General features: G+C 37.2%; 1 pseudogene; it reads left to right on the forward strand.

Annotated features, from left to right (window-relative positions):
• LOC101422012 (tRNA dimethylallyltransferase pseudogene) overlaps positions 1 to 24,154 on the forward strand; it is a 149,812-nt pseudogene extending 125,658 nt beyond the window's left edge.
• The last annotated feature ends 2,949 nt before the right edge of the window (positions 24,155 to 27,103 follow it).

A 27,103-nucleotide genomic window follows, 5' to 3' on the forward strand; every position in this document is an offset into this window, starting at 1 on the left:
AACAGTTAGATTCATTCATAGTTTCTCTACTCATGTCTCTTCTGCTCCTTTTATTTGAACCCATAATTAGCACTATACTTGATAAATATATGTCTCAGACACTTAAGTCTTTAGTCTTCCCATATGCCAGTTAAGCGCTGTATCTCAGCAGTGTTGCAACACCTACTGTCCAGTTCATTGTATTCACCCAGGACAACTAAAAAGGAGATGATGATAGACAACCACCATACCAAGAAAAAGAGAGTATTGCAACTGCAAGCAAGATAGATCCATCCATCTGCCCCATGGGATCTAAGCTCCATCTCAATTAGAAACAGAGTGGTCATCAATACCCCAAATCCTCAAGATTGGGGAATGAACAATGAACTAAGGTAGGCTTATTAGTATTCTACTATAGACTTATTATTTTTCTAGCAGTAGAAGAACTCTTATCATTGATGTAAAGACTGTGGCCACCTCAGGTTCTGAGGGATGGGAGAGAGAAGAATAGGTGTAATATGGGGGCATTTTTGGGACATTGGATTTGTCCTGCATGACATTGCAGTGATGGATACAGGCCATTGTAAATTGTGTCATAACTTACAAAATTGTGTGGTACAAAGTGTAAACTCTAATGTAAACTGTAGTCCATGGTTAGTAGTAATGCTTCAATATGAGTTCTTCAATTGTAACAAATATACAACACTAATGAAGGATATTGTCTATGTGGGAAAATGTGGGAGGGGGAAGGAGTAGGGCATATGGGAATCCCTTATCTTTTTTATGTAACATTTATGTAATCTAAATCTTCTTTAAAAATAAAATAATTAATTATTTTAAAAAGTTATTACAAAACTACAGTAAACAAAACAGCATGATACTGGAATAAAGACAGGCAAATAGACCAATGGAATAAAGAGTTCAGAAATAAACCCTCAAATCTATGCCAATTTTTAATATATTTTTATTAAAGTTGAGAACTTACAAAAAATTATGCACATGTGTGGAATTCCCATAAACACCCCTCCCTAACATACTACATTGCTGTGGAAACATTTGTTATACAAATTATGAGATAATATCATCAGACTATTACCACTAACTATAGTCTATAGCATATATTTGGTATATTTTTTGGATACCTCTGATTATTAATGCACAGCACATCCCTAGCATTGATGCAAGAATATTACAAATTGACTATAGTCCATACATTATGTTAATTTTGCTTTTCCCATGCTTCTCCACATTCTTTCCACCTTGCAATAGTGATGTACATTTGTTTTAGTTCATAGGACATTCTTGTATTTGTACTATTAGCTACAATTCTCACCTACCTCTGGATTCACGATGTTATTCATTCCATAGATTATTCACTAGCTTTCTTTCAATCATTTACATCCCTAAGCATTTACATCCCTAAACTACCATTTTCAGCCACAAACCCATTTATAAACCAGCTGTTAGTGTTTTACTCTCTATAATGTGTTGCAATCATCTGTATCCATTTCCAGACTTTTACAGTGAAATTAATTAAAACTTCTACATACATTAAGTATCAGTTCATCTTCTCATTTCTCTTGTTATCTCCTAATAACCTCTACTCTACGTTTAACTTCATGAATTTATTCTTCATATTTAGTTCATATTAGTGAGACCATGCAATATTTATCCTTTTGTGTTTGGCTTATTTCACTTAGCATAATGTCTTCAAGGTTCATCCACTTTATCATATGTGTCCCAATTTCATTTCTTCTTATAGCAGCATAGTATTCCATCAAATGTATATACCACATTTTGTTTATCCATTCATCAGTTGATAGACAATTGGGTGTTTCCAGCTTTTGGCAATTGTGAATAATGCCACTGTGATGAACATCAGTGTGAAAATGTCTGTTCATATTACAGTTTTAAGTTCTATTTATATTCCTAATAAAAGAATTGCTGGAGGATATGTCAGTTCTATATTTAGCTTCCTGAGGAACCACCAAACTGTATTCCACAGAGGCTGTGCCATTTTACATTTCTACCAACAGTGAAGGAGTGTTCACATTTCCTCCACATCCTCTCCAGCACTTATTGTTTTCTGTTCTGTTTTGTTTTTTAAAATAATGGCCATTCTGTGTGCTGTGAGATGATACCACATTGTCATTTTGATTTGCATGTCCATAATAACTAGTGATATTGAACATTTTTTTCATATGCTTTTTGGCCATTTGTATTTCCTCTTTGGAGAATTTTCTATTTAAGTCTTTTTCCCATTTTAAAATTGGATAGCTTGCTCTTTTATTGTTGAGTTGTAGGGTCTCTTTATATAGAATGGAAATAAAACCCTTATTGGATAAGTGATTTCTAAATATTCCACCCATTGAGTGGGCTGCCTTTCATTTTCTTGGTGAAGTCCTTTGAATCACAGAAGTGTTTAAATTTGAGGAGGCCTAATTTATCCATGTTTTCTTTCATTGCTAATGCTTTCACTGTAAGGTTTAACAATGCACCACCTACTACCAAGTCTTGAAGATGTTTCCTCACATTTTCTTTTAGGAACTTTATGGTTCTATTAATAGCTTTTATATTTGAATCTTTGATCCATTTTGAGTTAAATTTTCTGTAAGTTATGAGATAAGGGTCCTCTTTATTTCTTTTGGCTAAGGATATCCAATTCTCCCAGCACCATTTGTTGAATAGACTATCCTGCCCCAGCTAGGTGAGTTTGACAGCCTTGTCAAAAATCACTTGACCATAGATGTGAGAGTCTGTTTCTGAACCATTTGTTTGGTTCCATTGGTCTGTTTATCTTTATGCCATTACCATGTTGTTTTACCACTGTAGCTCAGATAATGATTTAAAGTCAGGAAGAGAGATTTGTGAAATTTTGCTCTTCCTTTTTCAGATGTTTCTGACTATTTGGGGCCCCTTAACATTCCAAATAAATTTAAGAATTATGTTTCCATTTCTTTTAAAAATGCTGGTGGAATTTTTATTGGGATTGCATTGAATTTGTATATTAGTTTGGATAGAATTGAGATCTTTAGAATATTAAGTCTTCCAATTTGAATACAGAACATTCTTCTATTTGTTTAGGTCTTTTTAAATTTCTTATAGAATTACATTGTACTTTCCTAGATACAAGTGCTTTACATCCTTGGTTAGGTTTATTCTTAAATATTTGATTATTTAGTCACTGTTGTTAATAGATTTTCCTGAATTCCTCCTCAGATTGCACATTACTAGTGTATAGAAAAACTATTGATTTTTGCATATTAATCTTGTTTTCTGCCTTTTGTTGAAATAATTTATTAGCGCTAACAACTTTGTTGTAGATTTTTCAGGACTTTCTAAGTATGTGACTATATCATCTATGAATAGGAAAAATTTTTCTTGCTCCTTTCCAATTTGGATCTATCTTATTTCTTTTTCTTGCCTGACTGCTCTAGCTGGAAGTTCTAGCACTATGTTGAACAACAGTGTGGACAGTGGGCATTCTTGTCTTGTTCCTGTACTCAACAGGAAAGGCTTCAGTCTTTCACCATTGAGTACAAAGTTAGCTGTGTGTTTTTCATATATGGTCTTTATCATGTTGAGAAAGTTTCCCTCAATTCTTATCTTATGTAGTATTTTTCCCAAGAAAGGATGCTGTATTTGTCATCATGTGATTTTTCTTCTTTGATTTATTAATGTGGTATATTACATTGATTGATTTCCTTGTGCTGAACCATTGTTGCATGCCTGGTATAAAACCCACTTGATCGTGATGAATAATTCCTTTAGTGTGTTGCTGGATTCATTTAACAAGTATACTGCTCAGGATTTTTGCAGCCATATTAATAAAGGAAATGGGTGTATAATTTTCTCTTTTTTTGTATATCTTTATTTGGATTTGGTATTAGGGTAATATTGGCTTCATAGAACTAGTTTAGTAGTGTTCCTTTTTGTTCAATTTTTTAAAAGAGTTTGTGTAATATCAGTATTAAGTATTCTTTGAAAGCTTGTAGAACTCCCCAGAGAAACCATCTGGTCCTGGGATTTTCATTTTGGCTAAACGTTTTTGTTTCTTTTTTAAGATTTTATTTATTTATTTATTCCCCCCCACCCCGCCCTGATTGTCTGTTCTCTGTGTCTATTTGCTGTGCTTCTTCTTTGTCCGCTTCTGTTGTTGTCAGCATCATGGGAATCTGTGTTTCCTGTTGCATCATCTTGTTGTGTCAGCTCTCCATGTGTGCGGTGCCATTCCTGGGCAGGCCGCACTTTCTTTCGCTCTTCTTATGGGGCACACTCCTTGCGTGTGGGGCTCCCCTACGCGGGGGACACCCCTGAGTGGCACGGCACTCCTTGCGCGCATCAGCACTGTGCATGGACCAGGTCCACACAGGTCAAGGAGGCCCGGGGTTTGAACCATGGACCTCCCATGTGGTAGACGGATGCCCTAATGCTGGGCCAAGTCTGCTTCCCTTGGCTAAATGTTTAATGACTGTTTCAATCTCTTTGCCTGTGATTGGTTTGTTGATGTCTTCTATTTCTTCCAGGGTCAGTGTAGAATTTTCCTACATTCCTAGGAATTTTTGCATTTCATCGTCACTGTGTAGTATATTGGCATAGAGTTGTTCATAGTATCTTTTATGATCTCTTTTGTTTCTTTGGGGTCAGTTGAAATTACCAGTTTTCATTTTTTATTTTATTTATTTGCATCTTTTCTCTTTATTTCTTTTTCAGTCTTGCTAAAAGTTTGTCAATTTTTTAATCTCAAAGAAACAACTTTTGGTTTTGTTAATTCTATTGTATTTTTGTTCTCAATTTCATTTATTTCTGCACTTATCTTTGTTATTTCTTCTGCTTGCATTTGGAATCGTTTTCTGTTCTTTTTCTAGTTTCTCTAGCTGTTAGGTCATTGATTTGAGTTTTTTCTTCTTTTATAATGCAAGCATCAAAGACTATAAATTTCCTTCTCAGCACTGCCTTCATGGTGTCCCATAGGTTTTGATATGTTGTGTTCTCATTTTAATTCACCTCAAAATATTTAATCAAAATTGATTTCTTTCATAATTTCTTCTTTGACTCACTGATTATTTAAGAGTGTGTTGTTTAATATCCATATATTTGTGATTTTTCCTTTTTCCACCTGTTGTTGATTTCCAACTTTATTGAATTATGATCAGAGGAAGTGCTTGTATAATTTCAATCATGTTGAATTTATTGAGATCTGCTTTGTGACCAACATATTGTCTATCCTGGAGAAAGATCCAAGAACACTTGAGAAGAATGTATATCCTGTTGTTTTGGAGTGTAATGTTCTGTATAAGTCTATTTGGTGCAGTCCATTTTTCATATATTCAACCTGTCTGTTTCTTTATTGATCCTCTTCCCAGATGATTGTCCAATGCTGAGAGTGGTGTATTGAAGTCTCCAATTATTATTGTAAAGATTTCTATTTCTCCCTTCCATTTTGTCAGTGTTTGCCTCATATAATTTGTGGCATCCTGTTTAGGTGCATATATATTTATGATTGTTATTTCTTCCTGGTAAATTGCCCTTTATATTAATATATAATGTCCTTCCTTGTCTATAATAACAGTCTTGTTTTTTTAAAAAAAGTCTATTCCATCTGAAGTAAGTTATTGCATGCATGGGATGTCTTTTCCAAATCTTTTACTTTCAGTCTATTGGTGTCCTTGGGTCTAAGGTGAATCTCCTGTAGACAGCATATAGGTAACTCACATTTTCTTATCCATTCCACCAGTCTGTGCTTTTTGATTGGGGAATTTAATCCATTAACAGTCAATATTATTACTGTAAAGGCAGTTCTTTTTTTTGCTCTTCAAAAAACTATTTTATTTATACTCGTGGAAAAAAATGGTTATATTATCATGTTTACATACATACCAAAATTGGAAACAGAATTCCATAACAAATTGCATCTAAATTTTATAAAGAAAACACAAATATTAAAACACTGATTGGTTACAGAGAGCAGAATGGGGGAAATTTAGCTGTAATTTGCATTTTAGATAAAGAGGAGCGTCCTCTGAGAAGAACAAAAAATTAATAGTATTTGTATATACTAAGAAATAATATTTACATGGGAAAGTTAATGATTGTACTGACTTTGTTATCTTTGCTAACTCGTTTTATCTTCTTCATATTCAATACAAAGAAATAAAGCAAAAATATGTTCTTATTATTCACAATAAAAAGGGTCTGCTTCACTCTGAAGACCTGGGAGAATTATACACTAAGGATCCCTTAATGGCTTAAGTGGATCAACATACCATTTTGATTCTGATCTACTGAAGAGAATCTTAAGCATATTTGGTGGCTGCGCTAACTCTATGGAGCTGACGTAGATGGAAGCATTTTTATAGCGTCCCCAGATCTTACTAAATAAGAAAAGACCCTAAACAAGGAAATGCAACAATCTGTCCAGAAATTATATCTGTAGGCTCTTTCTTAGTATAAGGTAGAAAAGGGGCCCTTTCTTGAGTACATGGATATAAATATTATTGTGGTCTAAAGATTGCTGGATTGATAATGTGTCTGACATAATGAAGATAAGATACATATTGAATCCACTGTCAAATTAAGAAACCTCCACAACTTGGCTCAATTATTCAAACAGTGAAGCAAATTCCTTTTCTAGGCTGACAATTAGTCCTGTGCTGCTGTCTATGAAACTCACCACCAAAGGTAAATGACTAAATTGAACCACCTGGTAAATGTTATAGTAACAGATAATGCTTTTGTTTTTTCAAAGTCTATGTTTGCTCCCTTGGTCTGTTGCAAGGGCAAAAGTAGATAAGAAACCAGATCTTAAAGCATCCTCTGGGGCATTATCATTTGCCACTTTAATAACTGCTACTCCATCTCTATCTGACACAACAATAGCACGGAGACCTTCAACACTTGGTAATTTTTTATACAGGAAGCATTTTAGATCATCCACCATGATGAACCCCTTTCTTCTGCACACTCAATCTCCACACCATGGACTTCAGTTCCCAGGGCTGTCTGTTTTTTCCCAGCTGTCACTTCAGTAACAGCTTCAAAGACAGGTTCCAAAAGGCAGGTCTTACTTCACCCATTTTGACCTTTGGGTTTTATTTGTGATATTTTGTTTTCATCACTATTTTTACACTTGCAGTTACTTTTATTGATATGATCTTCATTTCTAGACTGTCTTACAAACCTCTCCTCCTGTTTTTATTCTTTTCAGCTGTAAAATTCCCTTTACTATTTCCTCCAAAACTGGTCTCTTGGGTACAAACTTAGTTTCTGTTTATCTGAACAGATAACAGCAATTGAAAGACAATCTTGACTGATATAAGATTTTTGGGGAGCAGTTTTCTCTTGCAGTATCTTAAATATATCATATCACTGCCTTCTTGCCTCCACCGTTTCTGGTGACAAATCAGCACTTAATCTTATTGGGTGTCCATTGTATTTGATGTATCACTTTTCTCTTGCTTTAGCATTTGATATTCTATTTAGTATGTGTCTCAGAATAGGACTGTTTGGATTTTTTCAAATATAAGTATGTTGTGTTTCTTGGACATGTTATCCATGTCTTTCAGTACAGTTGGGGAATTTTCCTCCCTTTTTGTGGAGAGGTTGAGGAATTTTCTACCATTATTTCTTCAAGTATTTGTTCTGCCCCTTTTCCCTTCTCTTTTCCTACTAGGACACCCATAAGATGTATATTTTCATGTCTCTTACTGTCATTTAGTTTCCTGAAACCCTGTTCAATTTTTTTCCTATTGTTTTCTTTATCTATTCTTTCATATGCTCACTTTTGGAGGCCATGTCATCAAAGTCATGGATCTTTTCTTCTGCCACCTCAAATCTCCTGTTATATGCCCCCAGGTTATTTTTATCTCATTTTTTATGCCTTTATTCACATAAGATCTGTTATTTTCCTATATATGCTTTCAAATTATTCTTTTTTTTTACTCAGTGTCTTCTTAATATCCCTAATCTCTTTAATCTCTTAATCTTTAACCATCTCTTTGAGTTTATTAAGGAGATTTGTTTGAACATCTATGATTAGTTGTCTGAACTCCTTAATGTCATCTGGAGGTATATCTTTTTTTTTTTTTAATTTTATTGACTTTGTAATAATATTACATTAAAAATATATATGTGAGGTCCCATTCAACCCCACCCCCCCAACCCACCTCTCCCCCCCCCCCCCCCAGCAACACTCCCTCCCATCATCATGACACATCCATTGGATTTGGTAAGTACATCTTTGGGCACCTCTGCACCTCATAGTCAATGGTCCACATCATGGCCCATACTCTCCCCCATTCCATCCAGTGGGCCCTGTGAGGATATACAATGTCCGGTGATTGCCTCTGAAGCACCATCCAGGGCAGCTCCATGTCCCAAAGACGTCTCCACCTCTCATCTCTTCCTGCCTTTCCCCATACCCATCAGCCACCATGTACACTTTTCCCAATCCAATGCCACCTCTTCTATGTGGACATTGGATTGGTTGTGTCCATTGCACCTCTATGTCAAGAGGAGGCTCAGATTCCACATGGATGCTGGATGCAATCCTCCTGCTTTCAGTTGTAATCACTCTAGGCTCCATGGTATGGTGGTTGTCCTTCTTCAACTCCATCTTAGCTGAGTGTGGTAAGTCCAATAAAACAGATTGTAGGTGCTGGAGTCTGTTGAGGCTCAGGACCTGGCTATCACATTGTCAGTCCAGAGATTCAAATCCCCTAAATATATCTTAAACCCCAACATTAACTGCACCTCCAGCACATTAGCATGAAAGTCTTATGAAGGGAGATTCCATCTGAGTCCAGATTCATCACACATAAACACCATTTCCAAAGAGGGGCCATCTGACCTGGTAGTTAACCCCATCGGCCATGACCATAACTCCCATGGTTCTCTTTAGCCCTCAAAGGAACCAATATCTGGGAGTTGTATCTGCTTTATCTGTCTCTCTGACTCTGCTCAGTTGTGCATAAGGGCAATCCTTTTGCCAGCCTCCAGACTCTGTTTTAGAAACTCGTAGCCATATAGACTCATTTCTCCTTTCCATTTCCCCCTTACTTTAGGTCAAACAGCATTTTAAAGTCATGCTATTTTATGTAGACAGGGATATTCTGCTGATCCGCATTGAACCTTCCGTATAAGGTCATTTTCCAGTTGCATCATTAGTTGGTAGTTGATAGTGGTCCCTCAGTGCCAGGGAGGCTCATCCCTGGGTGTCATGTCCCACGCTGGGGGGAAGGCATTGCATTTACATGCTGAGTTTGGCTTCGAGACTGGCCACATTTGAGTAACATGAAGGCTGACAGGAGGAAATTCCCAGGCACAATGTTGCTCTAGGCCTTGTTCTTATTTTAGGCTTATCAGCTCACAAGCATAGTCATTAGCATCAGGGGCTCACTGTTGAACCCTCACTCCCTCCCGGTCTCCGCCGCTGCACCTGGGAGACTGTCGCTGCTCCCCTAGGGACCACGACAGAGTACCACTGGCCAGGAATCCAGTACCCCCCCTGCTGTGTTTTTTAATTGTTACCACTATGAGTATATCCAAACATTACCATGCACCCTGGACATATGTTCTGTACAGTTCCCTGTCAGCCATATATCACCTGTCAATGGCATCCCATACCAGTATCCCTCCATTGCCATTGTTGAAACATTCTGTGATCCAGAACTCCCCGAAATTTGAAGCCCAATATAATGTCAGGGTCCCTTACTAGGGAATGGCATATAGCGATGGGTTTAAAGGTTAGATAAAGAACACGTGTTTACTTGGAAAAAATTCTACATCCTATCTTTTTCTTTTTTTTTTTTTTTCCCCCCCTAATTATTCAGCTTCTCTTCACAGGAGCCCTAGACCACAGCAATGCATATATATAATGTACAGCACTCCCATACATCCACCACAAAACCTTTTCCCTTCCACAGTGCTACTCTTACACCCTATTCACATCATATTTACTTAACGTGATGTATAGAGTCTGAGACACTAGCTTTCTAACAAGGTGACATCTGTGCTTACATTATGGTGCATACTTTAGGATACACAGTTTTTTACTTTCTTAGTTATCCTATGTTTTACATTATGGTTTACATTATCAGTCTGTTATCTCCTATATGTTATGGTGTAATATTACATGTTTTATATCCATCCTTGTGTACTCTCAAGATACTCCTCTCTTACCCCCCATTTACCTTGGTTCCACACATTTAACGTCCATTTTCCCTTCCACCTTGGTGCCCACAGTGACAGCCAACCTCCGTTTCCTGAGGAGCCACTTCCAGATATAGATGGAATAGTGTTCAGGGCCTAACTTGCTCAACTGCCCTAATGCCCTGGGAGCCACCCTTTCTCTCGAGGGATACAGTTCCCTCTATTTGATGGCATTAGTCCTCCCCAGGATGTGGGTCCACCCCCACTCTCACTACTTGGGTTTCTACCCCATGGTGTCACCCACTCTGGCAGAATGAGCATTTAGACATTCCCCAGGAGCCCGTCCTGCATCAGACCCTCCCCTCCGAGCATTCTAAACAGGTAACCCTCTTTATTATATTTTGATATGATTTTCTCGGCATTTTACTCTCCACCAACACCTGACCCTCTCCTGTGTTCGTATGCTACCCCTCCCTCCCCCCACTTTTGGGCAATGTTACCCATCTGTCCCTCCCCAGCCACCCTCAAACCTGCAAAGCCCCAACCAAAGGCAACCCCTTGCCCCCCTTTTATCTCTTCTTTGTGTTCATGCTTACCACCATCTCGTCTTAAATTCCACCCCTGCAGACATCGGCTCACATCCTTCCTCCACCCTCCGATTTCCTGTAAGCCTATCGTTCAGTCTCTTGCTATCTAGGGCAGCTTGTTTATTTCATATCATTGAGGTCATGTAGTATTTGTCCTTCAATGTCTGGGTTGCTTCACTCAACATAAGGTTCTCAAGATTCATCCATGTTATCACATGCGTTTGTAGTGTGTTTGTTCTTACAGCCCAGTAGTATTCCATTGTGTGTATATACCACATTTTATTGATCCACTCATCTGTTGATGGGCATTTGGGTTGATTCCAACTTTTGGCAATAGTGAACAATGCTGCTATGAACATTGGTGTACATATATCGGTTTGTGTCCTTGTTTTCAGTTCTGCTTGGTATATACCCAGCAGTGGTATTGCTGGGTCATATGGCAAATCTATGGCTAGTTTTTTGATGGAGGTATATCTTGTTCCTTTAACTTGGCCGTATCTTCCTGTTGCTTGATATGGATTGTAGTTTTTTGTTGGTGTCTTGGCATCTGGCTTAGTAGATGTAATTTTTTTCTAGGTGCAGTTTATCTCTTTAGTTCAGGACTTTCTTGGCCTTTCTCCCTTGATGACTGTATAGTAGGAACCAAGGGTATAGTTAGTATTGCACACTGTGGAGGCTAAAGCTACCCACATTCCCCAAGAACCAATGAAGATTCTCCTCTGCCATGTTTAGGGATGGAACCCAAGCCATGCAGGCCAAGACCATCTGTACTTGCCTGGAGAGACTTATGAAGCTTCACACCCCTTCCTCCCCAGCCTGGGCAGGGATGGAGCTGAAGGTGTGGGCAGCATACTAAGCCATGCAGGCCAAAACTGACCACAGTTGACCAGGTAGACAAACATAGCTTCAGCCCCCATCCTTCCCTACCAGGGGTGTGGATGGACCCTTTGGCGTGCCCAACAGTCTAATCTTTATGAGTCAAAAGTACCTGCAGTTACCCTGAGAGGCTGAGGGCATACAATCTCTTCTGTCCTTCAAAGTTGGGAATGTAACCACAGGCACCCAACAAACTAGCCCATGCAGGCCAAAAGCACCTGCAGTTGCCCAGAGAGGCTGAAGAAACACCACCCTCCTTTCTTATCCTATAGGGTAGGCAGGGATGGAATCAAAGGTGCTCAACAAACCAGACCATGCAGGTCCAAAGCACCTGCAGTTGCTCAGAAATGCTGGGAAGTACCAGCCCTTTCCTATCCTATGGTGGGGATACAGAGGTAGAGCCCCCAGCACTCAACAGTCTGTGTAGGCTGACAGCACCTGCACTTTCCCAGAGAGACTGAGGTAATTCAGCTCCCCTCTTATCCTATTAGGGGACAGAAATTGAGCTACATGTGTCTGAGTGTCCAGTCTTTGGGAGCTGAAAGTGTCTACAGTTGTCCAGAGAGGCTGAGGCAAGCCCCCCTCCTATCCTATGCAGGTGGCAGGAGGGTGGGAGGGCAAGGATGGAATCTAAGACTCTCAACAAACTAACCCATGCAGGCCAAAAGCACATACAGTTGCCCAAAGAAGCCAAGGAAACAAAGATTCCCTCCTCTCCTCTTCGTGGGTGGAGATGGAGCTCCAGGTGTCCAACTATCCAGTGTGTGTCTGCCAAAAGCACCTGCAGTTTTCTGGAGAGGCTGGTGCAGGTCCCGCCAGCTTCCCTCCTGCCAGAGGTCAGGCTGGGGCCTAGGCTAAAGCTGCAGTCCAATCTGGGTGAAAAGAAGCCAGTCTCTACCATCTCTGTGATTTTCAATCATTCTTGCTTCCTCTGATGCTAGGGTAGAGTGAAAATCATGGCCACCCGCCCCTTTCTGACCCAGACAGGCTCAAACCTTAGGATTACATATTGTCAGCCAAATCCACTAAACAGTAACTGATGTCTGTGCTCGGCCATATCTTCCTCCCCTGGTTTTGGTAAATGGAGTTTCCAACTTCAGTCATGGAATTATTTCTGAAGTAGTTTGTGCTGCAAGAGGACAAAGAGTGCCAGCCTCCGTGGCATGGAGTGCTCTATGCACGATCCTTCACTGCAGTTGGGTGGTCTCTTCCTTCCATTCTTTTAAGGGTGTTTCAGGATGCTCTTCTGGTTTCCTGTGCCCCAAATAAGTGCTTTAGTTACCTTTGGGTAATTACTAATTTCTCTGTAGGATGAGCTGACTCTTGGAGCTCCTTACTCTGCCACCATTCTGGTCAATTAATTTTTGACAAGGATGCCAAGTTTACCCAATTTGGAAAGAGTAGTCTCTTCAGCAAATGGTGCTGGGAAAACTGGATATCCATTTGCAAAAGAATGGATGTGGACTGCTACCTTATATCATATACAAAATTTACCTCAAAGTAGATCAAAGAACTAAATACAAGAAACAAAACTGTAAAACTCCTAAAATAAATCGCAGGGAAATATCTTCAAAACTTTGTGTTAGCAGGAAGCAGACTTGGCCCAGTGGTAAGGGCATCCGTCTACCACATGGGAGGTCCGTGGTTCAAACCCTGGCCTCCTTGACCCGTGTGGAGTTGGTTCCATGCGCAGTGCTGATGAGCATAAGGAGTGCTGTGCCACACAGGGGTGTCCCTCACGTAGGGGAGCCCCACGCGCAAGAAGTGCACCCCTTAAGGAGAGCCCCGTAAGGAGGGCCGCCCAGCCGAAACAAAGTGCAGCCTGCCCAAGAATGGTGCCGCGCATGGAGAGCTGACACAAAAAGAAACACAGATTCCCATGCCGCTGACAACAACAGAAGTGGACAGAGAAGATGACCAGCAAATAGACACAGAGAACAGACAACCGGGGTGGAGGGGGGTGAAGAGAAATAAATAAATAAATAAATCTTTAAAAAACAACACTTTGTGTTAGAAATGGTTTCTTAGACTTTATACCAAATGCACAAGGAACAACAAAAACAGCAAAGATAAATAGGACTTCATCAAAATTAAAAACTTTTATGTATCAAAGAATATTATCATGACAGTGAAAAAGGAACTTACAGAATGAGAGAAAATATTTGGAAACCATGTATCTGATAATGGTTTAACACTCAGCATATCTAAGTAAATTCCACAACTCAACAATAAAAAGGCAAAAAATCCAACTAAAAAATGGGAAAATACTTGAATAGACATTTCTCAAAGAATTATATTCAAATGGACAATAAGCATTTGAAAAGATGCTCAACATGATTAGTCATTGTGGAAATGCAAATCAAACCACAGGAGATTCCATTTCATACCCACTAGATTGGGTACAATTTTAAAAATGGAAAATGAATATTAGAGGATTTGGAGCAATGGAACTCTAGTGCATTGTTGGGGTGGCAAATTGATACATCCCTTATGGGAAACAGTTTGGCAATTCCTCATAAAGTGACATATAGATTTAACATTTGACCAGAAATCCCACTTTTTGGTATACACCCAAGAAAATTAAAATCATGGATTTGAACAGATATTTGCTTATCAATGTTCATAGAAGCATTCTTCACAACTGACAAAAGATGACTCAACCCTAATGTCCATCAAAATTGAATTGATAACCAAAATGTAATTTTGCAATCAGAATAGAATATTATTAAGCTATAAAAATGTGATGAAGTTTTGACACTTGCTATAAAATGAATGAACCTGGAAGTCATCATATTGCACAGAATAAGCCTGACACAAAAGGACAAAAACTGTATGATCTCACTTACATGAATTAATTAGAATTATTATTAAATTTATAATAATATTGCTTCACTGTTTGTTGCAAAAGCACCAAACTAATGCAAATGTTAATAGGGAAGCCTATTGTTGATTGGTATATGGATGCGCTATACTTTCTGCATGATTTTTCTGCAAACCTATAACTGCTCAAATAAAAGGAAAAAGAAAAAAAGAATAGATGCATGGAGAGTATTTATGTAAACAGTCTAATAGCTCAAGAGAAAGAAGATGAGTCATAAGGTAAAAAAGGGTAGCAGTATTAGAGAGTAACAGATTTGAGATAAATCACAGAAATTTATCATTAATTGGATATTGAGATAAAGGAATATAAAAGAAAACTTTTATAATGTATTGCTTGTGTCCTTAGGTGTGTAGCAGATTTGGTTAATGACATTTATAATAGAGAATCAGATTTTGGATAAAATCCAATGAGTGTTCAGAAGTGGAACTTTCAGAAAACTGGTTTCAGAATCTTGAAGAAGCATTTCCTGCAGAAAGATATTTATTAAACTCATTAAGATTAGCAAAATCACTCATTCAAAGATGTTGGAAATTGAAAGAAAGACATTGCAATAAATCTAGAAGCATTTATTTTAAAAAATCCTGCGGACACTAAGTAAGAACCATGGAATGCCAAGTCATTTGAACTAGAAACTGCATCCATATCCTAATACCTCTGTGTTGTGGAAGAATGTTCCATTGCACAGTTGGAACTGTATCTTTGTTTATGTAAGACCCTAATAATTGCAGATCATGTTTGATTCAAGAAGAATGCAGAAAAGTGAAATAATCACAAAATTACCGTAGGTTAAAAAGTGCTAAAATAGGAAAGTATATGCTACTATATAAACACACATGGGAGGGAAACTAAATAAGAATGAGAGAACTGGAAAACAGTGAATTCCAGAAGTGATATCTGATATAAGAAAAAAATCAATTTCACCAAATTTAATGTTTTATTAATTATTATTATTAAACGACTCTGACCATAGTGTAATGAATGAGTTAGATTATGTAGAACTGCATGCTTGGAGAGGTTTTGAGAAGGTTATTGCAGTGAGCCAGGCCAGTTAAGTGAGCTACAGCAAAATCAATAATTTGAACAGTAGTAGGAGAAATTTGGATGATAGAAGTTAATGGAGTTTTTAAAAATTAGTATATTTGAGAGGGTTTAGTGCTTAGCCAGAAGCATAAGAGGAAGGGTGATAGGTGAGAGAAATGGGGAAATAAGAATGATGTGTGGATGTCATGCTTGGTCAACTGGATAGATGTTGGTGTTATACCCTGTGTTAGAGAACACTGGAGGAAGTTCAAACTAAGGGTGGAAGTGTGGAGAAAACAAGCAAGTTTTGTGGTTGTTGAATTCCAGATTCTCAGGAGATATTTAGTTAGCAAAGCTTAAGTAAAAGGTAGAAAACAGTTCTGAAGCTTATCAGAGAGACGTGAGCAAAAAATACTTATTTTTCAGCTCTACTTTTTCAACACTTTATTATAAAAATGTTCAAACATGCAAAAAAGTTGAAAGGAAATAAACTTTTGGTGTGCTAAAACACTAAGCTTTTAAGATTTTCTGTTGTTTCAGTTAATATTGCTATCATAATGCAGAAATTGGTAACAGAAATGGGATGCTGTATAGCCAAAAAAAGAAAAAAAACAAAACATAGTGTTTTTCTATTGGTTTGGCAATCAGTGAGGAAACTGAAAGGATGATCAGGAAAGATGGTGAACCATTTTATGGAATGGAAAAATATTTAGTAAAATTGTTGCCTGCTATGACTTGAAGGACAGGTTGCTTGTCTTTGATAGTTCTAGAACAGAGTAGCAAAGCAGCCCTGTGTGTAGACTGCTTCCTTCATTTGGCAAAGCGTTGCAAGAAAGACATAAGAACAGGCTAAATTTGTCTGATTTGCGAACATAAATGAGAGTTAGTAGAGAGAATCCAGGAACTCAAGGTTTTCAGAAAAGTTACTGTTTATAGATATAAGATTAAAATGACTTTGGTCAAAAATAAAATCGAACCCTTTAAGTTGAATAAAGTATGTAAATATCCTATTTAGAACAAGGCCTTTCCACCTATTGTTCTGATAGTTCCTGAGGTAAACATCATCATGTGGAGAAAGTAAAACAAGGGAATTAATAAGCAAATAATAAAGACTTAACAACGATGCCTGTAATAAACAGAAACGTGTGGCTGTGATGTGGATAAGATAAGCATGTGGCTGGGCTAGGATATTTCAGGGTTGCCAGTTTTAACAGTCAGTTCTGATTAGTATCTTTTCCTTTGATGTTATAGGAAAGGAGCAAGGATATGTTCTGATAGTGAATTTGGGGCAGGAAAGTAAGATAATTGATATGTACCAGTCTCAATACTTTTGGAAATAGGAAATGGGAAGATGAGTTCATTTGAGAGATAGAGGGCAAATGGAGTTTGCAAAATTACTGTGAGGAACAGACAAATATAATTGGCCAAAAATGGTTAAGTAAGTATTTTGCAATGTTGAGGATCCAACTGAGGTTGAAGAATATGATTTTCATGTTTGCACCAACCTTCAAGACTGACTTGTTTTATTCAAATTTCCCTTAGCAGTTTAAAAAAGAACTTAGCACCATTGACCTAAGGTTGTAGTTTTGCTGGGATGATGAGGCCAAAGGCAGGTATTGATCAGAGTCCATAAAATACATACCTTGAAAGCCATAAAAAAGAGGCCAGAAGAAAGCTGAACTGCTCAGAGCAAAATGTATCATCAAGGAAATAGAAGTTGCTCTGGGATTTTTTTTAAAAAGTTGAATTTACAGAAGACATGGAACTATCTAAGACGGCAAGAAAAAGTAAAATACTGGAGTTTGATATCTGATTATAAAAGTAATCCTGCCACAAAATGGCTGAGTGTGTTGGTGATTAAAATAGAGTGAAAACTAAGCTTTATTTGAAACCAGGATAGCAAGGAACCAAAAGAACTAAAGTATTGGATTCATTATTAAATGAACACTGAAATCACCCTAGGCTGATGTTTAGAAGTATGTTTAGAAGTATGTGGTAAAGAGAAAGCATTAAAGACTTCATTGACTAGATTTGATTAAGATGTTGGCTAGTGGCATAGACATATTAACCATAGAGGAGGTGGGATTTCCCACCGCAGGGGTGGAAGAATTGTGCTTTGGAAGTGGTAATAAAGAGGTAGAGTGATGCCAAACTCACATTCAGGAATTCAGCCATGTTGTTGGGTATGGCATATTGAAGACCTATTTGCAAGAAAAACTGAAAAAAATAATATCATCTTTGAATCAGCAAATCCTGAAGTCTGGATATTTCATTGAAGAGGCTGATGATTCAGAAATGTTGCTAATTATGAAGACAGGTACAGGGATAATAAATTAAATGTTTCAGGACTAAAAGGGAAGGAAAATGTGGTGTTTTAGTTAGCCAAGGGGTGCTGATGCAAAATACCAGAAATCTGCTGGATGTTACAAAGGGTATTTATTTGGGTAGGAGCTTACAGACACCATACCATAAAGTATAAATTACTTCCCTCACCAAAGTCTATTTTCATGTGTTGGAACAAGATGGCTGCCGATGTCTGCGAGGGTTCAGGCTTCCTGGGTTCCTGTGGGCTCAGCGCCTCTGTTTACTCTACAAGGTCAGCTGTAGACTATGAGGCTCTCAAGGCTTTGCCTCGCTCCACAAGGTCAGCTGTAGATTATCAGGCAAATGGCTCTGTTTCTCTTCCTGGGGCTCCAGCTTCTGCGTCAAATTCCAACATCAAAACTCCAACATTGAAAGCCCTCAACTCTGTTCTTCACCATGCCTTTTATCTGTGAGTCCCCATCCCTTGGTAGGTGGTGACTCAATGCCCTAATCATAACTCAACCATGCCCATGTACAGATCAGATTACAAGTATAAGCCAATATTTCTTTTCAGAATTCATCCATTATATCAAACTGCCACATGTGGAAATTCACAAAATGGAGATGCAAGAGGAGTGGAGGATATTTTGTTTCAAATGCATGCTGAATGAAAAACAAACAAACAAACAAAAAAACACCATGAGGCATGGAGGGTTTTGTGAGCATAGTCATTCCAGTGTAACTTTGGTGTCAAAACCTGGTACCATATTAAGGGAGCCCTGATTGGGGTGGGAGTGTGAGATGACCTCAGAACAAGTTTCAGTGGTGTTATATTCATAGAGATATGACCAAGAAGGCAGAAAATCTGCATTCACGGCTTCTGGATGCAATTTGCAGCACTCTGTCACAAATACTCATTTGTAACCTCACTAAGTAGGGACTTTTATAAAATTTATCCCTGACTGTAGACATGAGAAAAAAAATTCTATGCAAATAATTATTTCAGAGGGAGAGAGAGAGAGAGACTCATATGCAAGGAGATTAAAATAGAGAATCAAACCATTCTATCTGTAGTTGCAAGCTGCACGTGATTAGGGAACCAAAACTAGCTGAGGAATGAATCATCTTACAAAAGAGATTCTTTTGTTTTATTGTGAATATTGACAGTCTGAAAATAGAAATTAAGAATTCAGATGTCCCGTTCAAATATTTGCCTGTGGCTGTGGGAGAGAAGCTTAGATTTCAGATTCTTCAAGCATTTGTTTTGTTGCTTATGTTAAGTTAATCATTGAGCTATAAATCAGGCAGTTTATGGCTTGAGGCTTACTTTATGTTAGAATATAAACTCCTCATGGGCAGGATCCATCTCTTTTCCTATTTAGGGAAGTGTTTTATACAACATCAAAAAAAAAAAACCACCTTCAATAAATGTATTTGCTAGCTTGAAGGCAGTACTTGCACTTTAATATCAGAACAGCCAGAGTCTTTTAATTCTCTAATTCACTATCTTCTAGGGAAATCAATATTCAATCCTACCCTATAATATGTGAAATATTCCTTCTGATTCCTTAGAATAGAGTGATTCATAGTTCAACAACATACACACATATGTGCACCTCATGGGCCACATATACACAAATATACACATTCTCTCACAAGGACATATGTTACTGTGGCTATATAATTACATGTATGTAAGTGTGTATGTGCATATATACAAGCCATGTTTCTTGTATTCTTTCATGCGGTGTATTTTTTCATAGCTATTATATTTTATATTCACTGTAATGTAATGTCACAACATTAGAGTCTGATTTCTCTTTGCTTTCTATAATGTACTATGTCTTTAATGCCTAGAAAAGCAGCAATCTCATTTTAAGATAATTAACAGGGATGATAGATTTTTTTCCCCAAAGTTTCCAAAACAACATCAAAGTGGTAGGCATATTTTAACTTAGAGGGAAAAATGTTTATGGGACTAGATTTTCCAAATTAAAGATTCCTTCTAGTAATAGTTTGGGTCCTTTGGAAGGTACATTAATTTTTTAAGTCAATCTGCATATATTCTTCAGCTGTTTCAGAAAAAGCACATTTATGTAAAGGCGATTACTTATGCCCAAGAGAGGATTTATTTTTCTTTTTTGAAAAGCTGCTGGTTTCTGTTTTCATTCTTTTGGCGAACATGTTGTAATTATTGATAAGACATTCAACTGAAGGAAAACATAGCTAGAAATTTTATTATCACAATTCATAATTGATCATCTCTTTCTGAGTATTATGGTCAATAATTCAGATTTCCTCCAGCACTTGTTTTTGCCATTGCTATTTGTAAAACACTGAGATACATGCTGATCAAGAGATAGTTTCACATACTTGGTTTTTAATATATTAATGTGCAATCATTCATTGTTGAAGACATCTCCCTTTTTAGTATAAAATTTGAAAAAACGTTCTTATTCTCTATTGCACTCTTTACTAGTCAGTGAATATCTATAGCTCATTTGCACAAGGTTAGAAACTCTTCAATTAAATGACTCTCCAGAGCACATATGCCAACTTGTGTTATAAATGTGACATGACAAGAAAGGAAAGAGAGGGGACAAAGATATAACAAGTGACTTGAATTAATTCTCACAGGTAACGGCTTGGTCAGGTTCCCTGGAATCTTTCTCTGAGGAAGAGATTTGCGTGCAGGAGTGATATTGAAGAATGCTCTGAAGAGTACCTGAAAAGGAGGAAAGGAAGCAGAACTGAGATGAGGAAAAGGTTTAATGGAATAGCCCATAAAAGTCATCTCAAATTGAAGTAAGGAGCCAGGCATTTGCACCCCTGTATAAAAGAGTCAATGAATGCAGGATTCCCCTGAGGATATTTCTATGAATTGATTAGATTTCAGTGATATGTTTTCTATCAAATCACAAAATGCAATAGAGAGAAAATTGCACACAGAAAAATCCAAATGTGTTGTTATTTCTTGCATTTAGAAAAAAGAAAAAAAACACAAATAGTTTAAGAAAACCTTTCTCAGATGTCAAGCAGTGTAAGGATACTAACTTCAAGTAATTGTCACTTTCTTAATGGTAAGATAATTTTTTGAAAGAAGGTTATGAAATCTAAAGAGAAGCCACACAAATCTCACATGAAAACATAAAAGCTGACGATACACAGTCTTTCTGAGAAAAGAATTTTGGGAAAAAAACGCATGCAAAAAAATACTTGTTATATAAATGCATATACGCTCATAAACAAAGTATAAGCAAAACACTTGAAATTTAGTACATTTTGTACATGGCACCAAGATTTTTCAGATTGTGACTCACTAATACAATGTGACAATATTATAGTAGTTTTAAGTCACTGAAAGTTTCAATAACATCATTGTATGTCACTGAATATTGGGATGGTTTGTTACATGAAATTTTAGTAATAGTATCTAATGAAAATAATACATTCAGGGATTTCATAATTAAGTTTGATAGAAAAACATATGGAATAACACATACAGTGCACTTTGTCATTGCTTGAATCCTGGAAGAACTGAAAGGAGAAAATAACTGCCTGAAGTGATGAGATATATGAATATTAAATTGTTATATTAAGAAAACATGTAATAAATTACCTAAAATTGTAGAGAATGTACATGCACAAATTCATTTAAATATAAAAGTTACAATACTGGCCCTAATTCAGGATATAGAAGAAGAATCAACAACTACTCAGACATCTAATTCTAATTCTGCTAAAAGCACATCCCATAAAAAGTAAAAACAATATTATTCATCTTTCAGCCAAGATCATCTCTCAATAAATTAGAAAAAGTGTGAGAAACTGATTACTCTGGCTTTAATATTTGAGTAATAAAGAAAATCTTAGAGCATTTAACCATAGAAACTATAGTTTACTATATGAGATGACATTTGAAAATAAACTTTTTACTTTAGAATAATTTTAGATTTACATAAAACTTACAAAAACAGTACAGCCTGCTCCAGCTCATCTTGTGTATTTCCTGCTCTAATCATAAAATCAGCCATTTCTCCAAGCAACCTTGATTCCTTTCATTGGAAATGGTATCAGAAGCCAAGATCAGGGTGCTCATTGCTACTGAGATGTCATTGCTTTTGACAAACTCTGCTGACAGAGCAAGGAAATGCATGCATGTACACCAACCTGTATATATGCCCATATCTATAAATATTTACATGTAAAACTTGAGTTTTTACAAATGGCTCCAACTCTAATACAGTACCACGTGGATCATTGAAGTTTCCTCCTCTTGCTTATTTGAAACTTCCCATTACAACAGTGGAAACCTACATCCCATGATTTATCATCCATTTATATCATTGTTAAATTACTAAAATACATACCTATGGGAAGCAATTTTGTCAACTATTATTCCTTTGCCTTTAGTTTTACACATTCCACTCATTTCCAAAGTTACTTAGGCCCATACCATTTCTCCACTAACCACCCTCCCCCCAACTTTGGTAAGAATTTTTCATAACTTTGTTATACAGATAGATTACTTTGTCAAGTTCTTTATTTCAGGCAGGGATTCCTCCACATCCTAAAAGAATATTTAAATTTGTATATATTAAAGTACACTCTTCGTAATGTGAAGATGAATAAGTTTCTACAACTTGTAGACTATGCATAGCGTCATATTTCCCCCATTTTAGTATCAAACAATAGTTTCACCATCCTAAACATTTTCCTCTGCTTCTTATATCCAACCGATCAACTACCAATCTTTTTTACCATCTGGACAGTTTGCAAGGACGTCATATAAACAAAATCATATAGCATGTTGCCTTTTCAGCTTGGCTTCTTTCACTTAGCAATATGAATTTGAGATTTATCAATTCTTTGAACGGCTAGATAGCTCATTCTTTCTTATCACCGAGTTTATTCTATTGTAAGGATGTACCACAGTATGTCTATTTATTTACTTACCAAAGGACATCTTCATTGTTTCCAGTTTTTGAAAATTATTAATCAAATTGCTATAAACATTAATGTGTAGGCTTTTGTGCAGGCATTTGATTTAAAATTAATTGATTAAACACCTAGCAATGAGATTGCCAGCGCAAATGACAATACTCTATTTAGTTTTATAAGAAACTGTCAAACTGATTATGAAAGTGGCTGTACTATATTTTATTCCCATCAGCAATTGATGAGGGTTCCTGTTGCTCCATATCTTTGTCAACAATTGTTATTATCAGATTTTTTTATTTTAGCCATTCTTATGGCATGTAGTAGATCATTTTTGGATTTGCATTTCTGTAATAAATTAAGTTGAGCATTTTTTTCACTTTCTTTTTGACATCTGTTCTCCCTTTTAACTGAGGTATATTTTCAGAAATTTTGCCCAGTTTCTAATTTGGTAGTTTTATTGTTCTTGAGTTTTAAGGTTTTGTGTTTTGGCAGTTCCTGTGGACCTCAGACTCCACAGCCTGCAATGAACACTGCCTCCTGTAGTGATTCTTTGGGGCCACCAGCACTGGCAAATGCACCTTGGCATTGCAGCTAGGCCAGCTGCTCTGGAGCAGATCTTCAGCACTGACTCCATGTAGGAGGTTGCAAGTATTGAAGAAACAGGACTCTCTCATACTGAATTTCTTTATCATCATCATGCAGAAGGTCGTGGTCCCCTTTCAGACCCTCTGAAGTTCCCTAATCCCTGCATCCCCTGCTTTATGCTGACCAGACAGTTCTACAGGAGTGTTTGGATAAAAGGGTGGATGATATGTTTGCTGCTGGCCTCTTGGAGGAGCTAAGAGATTTTCAGACTCTGAAATAGAAGAAAGTTGCCAGAAATAGGTTTTGGGGTTCTGAAACAAGCAACTAAGTGATATGCCTAGCAGAACCTATGAATTAAAAACCCTTTCTTGAGCAGACTTGTTTCCAACATTCCCCCAGTGTATGGCTTAGAGCTGTCCGATTCGCAAAGTGGGAGGAGTCTGTTCTCGAAACTACTCTTGAAATAGTCCAAAGTTTCATCCAGGGCCATAAACCTGCAACCACCCCAATAAACATGTTGTAAAATGAATCTGAGAACAAAAGAGGTTATCATATGTGTGACTTCTATGATCAAATCATCACTGGGGACTACAAATGAGCAACACATATAAAATCCAAATCCCACTTGTAGCAACTGAAGTAAAGGAAAAAATTGGACTCAGATGCCTTCACCACCATAGAAAGTCAGGATATTTTCCAGAGCATGACAAAGAGCTTAAAGAAAAGGAATAATCCAGGGCAAAATGATCAAGAGCTGAAATCCAGCATTTGCGAGACGGGAGAAAAGGATATGTCTGTCTCCCAGTTTGGGCTGGAGAGTGCTATGCAGTAAAACCTACCATATTCTTTCATTCAAATAGCCTAGTTTTAAATTCTCATGGAAACAGCCAGTCTTGTCAGCTCTGCATGTAGATGATGTGTCTGGTGATGAAACTTTTCAGGAAGGGACTTTTTTTTCCCTTTTATCTTTAAAGTTTCTATTTTTAAAAGACGCACCTATTGTGCTTTTTTGTATTTGAAGATATTTTCAGTGATAAATACAAGGATTCACTGCATCTCTTTAAAGAAGTTTTATGTCCCTGATTCTGGCTAATTTCCAGACCCTTCTGAATGGCTAAAATATTATGAGCCACACATCACAAGTTTGGATTCAAGTGAGTTGTAGGAAAGGAATGGCCCCGGTGAGATGATCAAGTAAACCAAACCAGTGCTTGGAATTTCCACAGAAAATTAGGGAATCAGACTGAGGTGACAGTGGACATGAGACTTGAAGACTGAAAACTGAAAATTTGTTAAGCTGTTCCTATCTGATAATTACTAGTTTGGAATCTATATTTTCATTGACAATTAAATAAAGAAAAAGTTTACAAGAAAAAAAAGGTTGTGTTTTTTGTTTTGCTTTGCTTTGTTTTGCACTGTGGATAAAAGCCTTTTGTCAGATGTATGGAAATATTTTCTCACAAACAGTGGCTTACCTTTTCATTCTCTTAATGTCTTTTGCAGAACAGAAGCTTTTAATTTTAGAAATGTCCAACTTCTCAAATTTCCTTTCATAGATGATGCTTTTGTGTTTTACCAAGACCAAGCCTCAGGTCTTATCAATTTTCTCCAATTTTCTGCAGTGCCTGTTATAATTTTGCATTTTAAGTTTGGGTCTATGATCCACCTTGAATTCATTTCTGTTTAAGATATAAGTTCTGTGCCTAGCATTATTGTCTACATAGGGACATCCAATTGTCCCATCGCTATTTGTTGAAAAGACAATCCTTTCTCCATTGACTCTCCTTTGTGCCTTTGTCAAAAAGAAGTTCACTATATTTGCGTGGGTGTTTCTGGACTCTCTATTCTGTTCCACTGATCTATGTGTCTATTCTTTCACCAGTACCATGATGTCTCATTTATTGTAGCATTATAGTATATCTTGAAGTCTGATGACATGGGTACTTAGGTTGGCTACTGTATTCTTTTGCCTTTACATATAAATTTTAGAAGTAGTTTCTCATTATCTGCAAACTACCTTCTGGAATTTTCATTTGGATTGCAATGAATTTGTGATCAAGTTGAGAAGATCTGATCTGCTTTGATTTCTTGCACCTGTATTTTGTAGCTTCCTGCATATAGATTCTGTGCATATGTTATAAGAAAAAAATTTGGTATTTCACAGCTGACTGCTTTTAAACCTTACTTTTCCCTCTTCCTCGTCTACTCCTCAGCTGGTAAAGCTGATAAGAAATCCTGTGTGTTCCTTCCATTGGTGCTTGTGGGAGATTCAAAGCAAACAGGTCCTATCCACATATGGAAATGATCACCCAGCCTCATCCCTTAACCACCATAAAAATCCCAAGCAAGTCTCCTTTCCTTTCTTGAGGTCTGAAAGCGAAAACCTTGCTGATCTCCTCAGAAAAGCTCATTATGTGACTCATAAACTCTTTGTATAATTTTGTATGTCGTATCATCATTCTCAACACCCAAACAAAAAACAATATATTTTGTGGTGGGCGATTGACTACAAAACAGTAAATATTTCTTTTTTTTTTTTTTAAGATTTTATTTATTTATTTCTCTCCCCTTCCCCCCCCCCACCCGGGTTATCTGTTCTCTGTGTCTGTTTGCTGCATCTTCTTTGTCTGCTTCTGTTGTTGTCAGCGGCATGGGAATCTGTGTTTCTTTTTGTTGCGTCATCTTGTTGTGTCAGCTCTCCATGTGTGCGGCATCATTCCTGGGCAGGCTGCACTTTCTTTCACACTGGGCGGCTCTCCTTACGGGGTGTGCTTCTTGTGCATGGGGCTCCACTACTCAGGGACACCCCTGCATGGCAGGGCACTCCTTGCACGCATCAGCACTGTGCATGGGCCGGCTCCACATGGGTCAAGGAGGCTTGGGGTTTGAACCGCGGACCTCCCATGTGGTAGACAGACACCCTAATCACTGGGCCAAGTCTGACGCCAATATTTCATTTTTTTTTACCCTATTGTTAATGATATTATTTTTTGTTAAATATCACATTCCCATTGTTTGGTATATGGGAAAGAAATAGAGTTTCATATAATTCATCTTATGTAACTCTACTGTACTCACTTATTAAGTCTAGGAGATTTTCCTTTTTTGTTTTGTTTTGTTTTGTTAGATTGGGTAGGTTCTACATAGCAATCATGTCTTTTGTATGTGAATAAAAACAGTTTTATTAATTGCGAATGTATGCACATTTTATTTCCTTTTCTTGTCTTATTGCACTATTTAAGACTTCTAGTATGATACTGATTAAGACTGGTTGAGAGGGCATCCCTGGCTTGTTCCCAAACTTAAGGGAACAGGAGTAAATGTTGTTATAAGGAAGTAAAATGCAGCTTTAGGTTTTTGTAGATGTTCATTATCAAATTGAGGACTTTCCACTCATTTTAGAGTTTGCAGAATTTTTATCCTGAATGCATTATCATTTTTTGTCAAATACTTCCTCTGTAGCAACTGATATAAGCATTGCATTTTTCTTCTTTGGCCTGATGATATGGTGAATTAAATTCATTGATATTTGAAAGTTGTATCAGCCTTTCACACCTGGAGTAAATCTGACTTGGTCAGGAAGTATATATTGTTGGATTTGTTTGTTAATGTTTTGTTTAAGCTTTTTATTTCAATTTTTATGGAAGATATTAGTCTGTATTTTCCATTTATTGTCATGTCTATAACTGAATTTGGTATTTTGGTAATCCTGACCTTATAGAATAAGTTAGGAAGTATTTTCCCTTCTTAAATTTTCTAGAAGAGATTGTGAAGAAATAAG

The sequence above is a fragment of the Dasypus novemcinctus genome, chromosome 1, assembly GCF_030445035.2.
Source record: "Dasypus novemcinctus isolate mDasNov1 chromosome 1, mDasNov1.1.hap2, whole genome shotgun sequence".
NCBI lineage: Eukaryota > Metazoa > Chordata > Mammalia > Cingulata > Dasypodidae > Dasypus > Dasypus novemcinctus.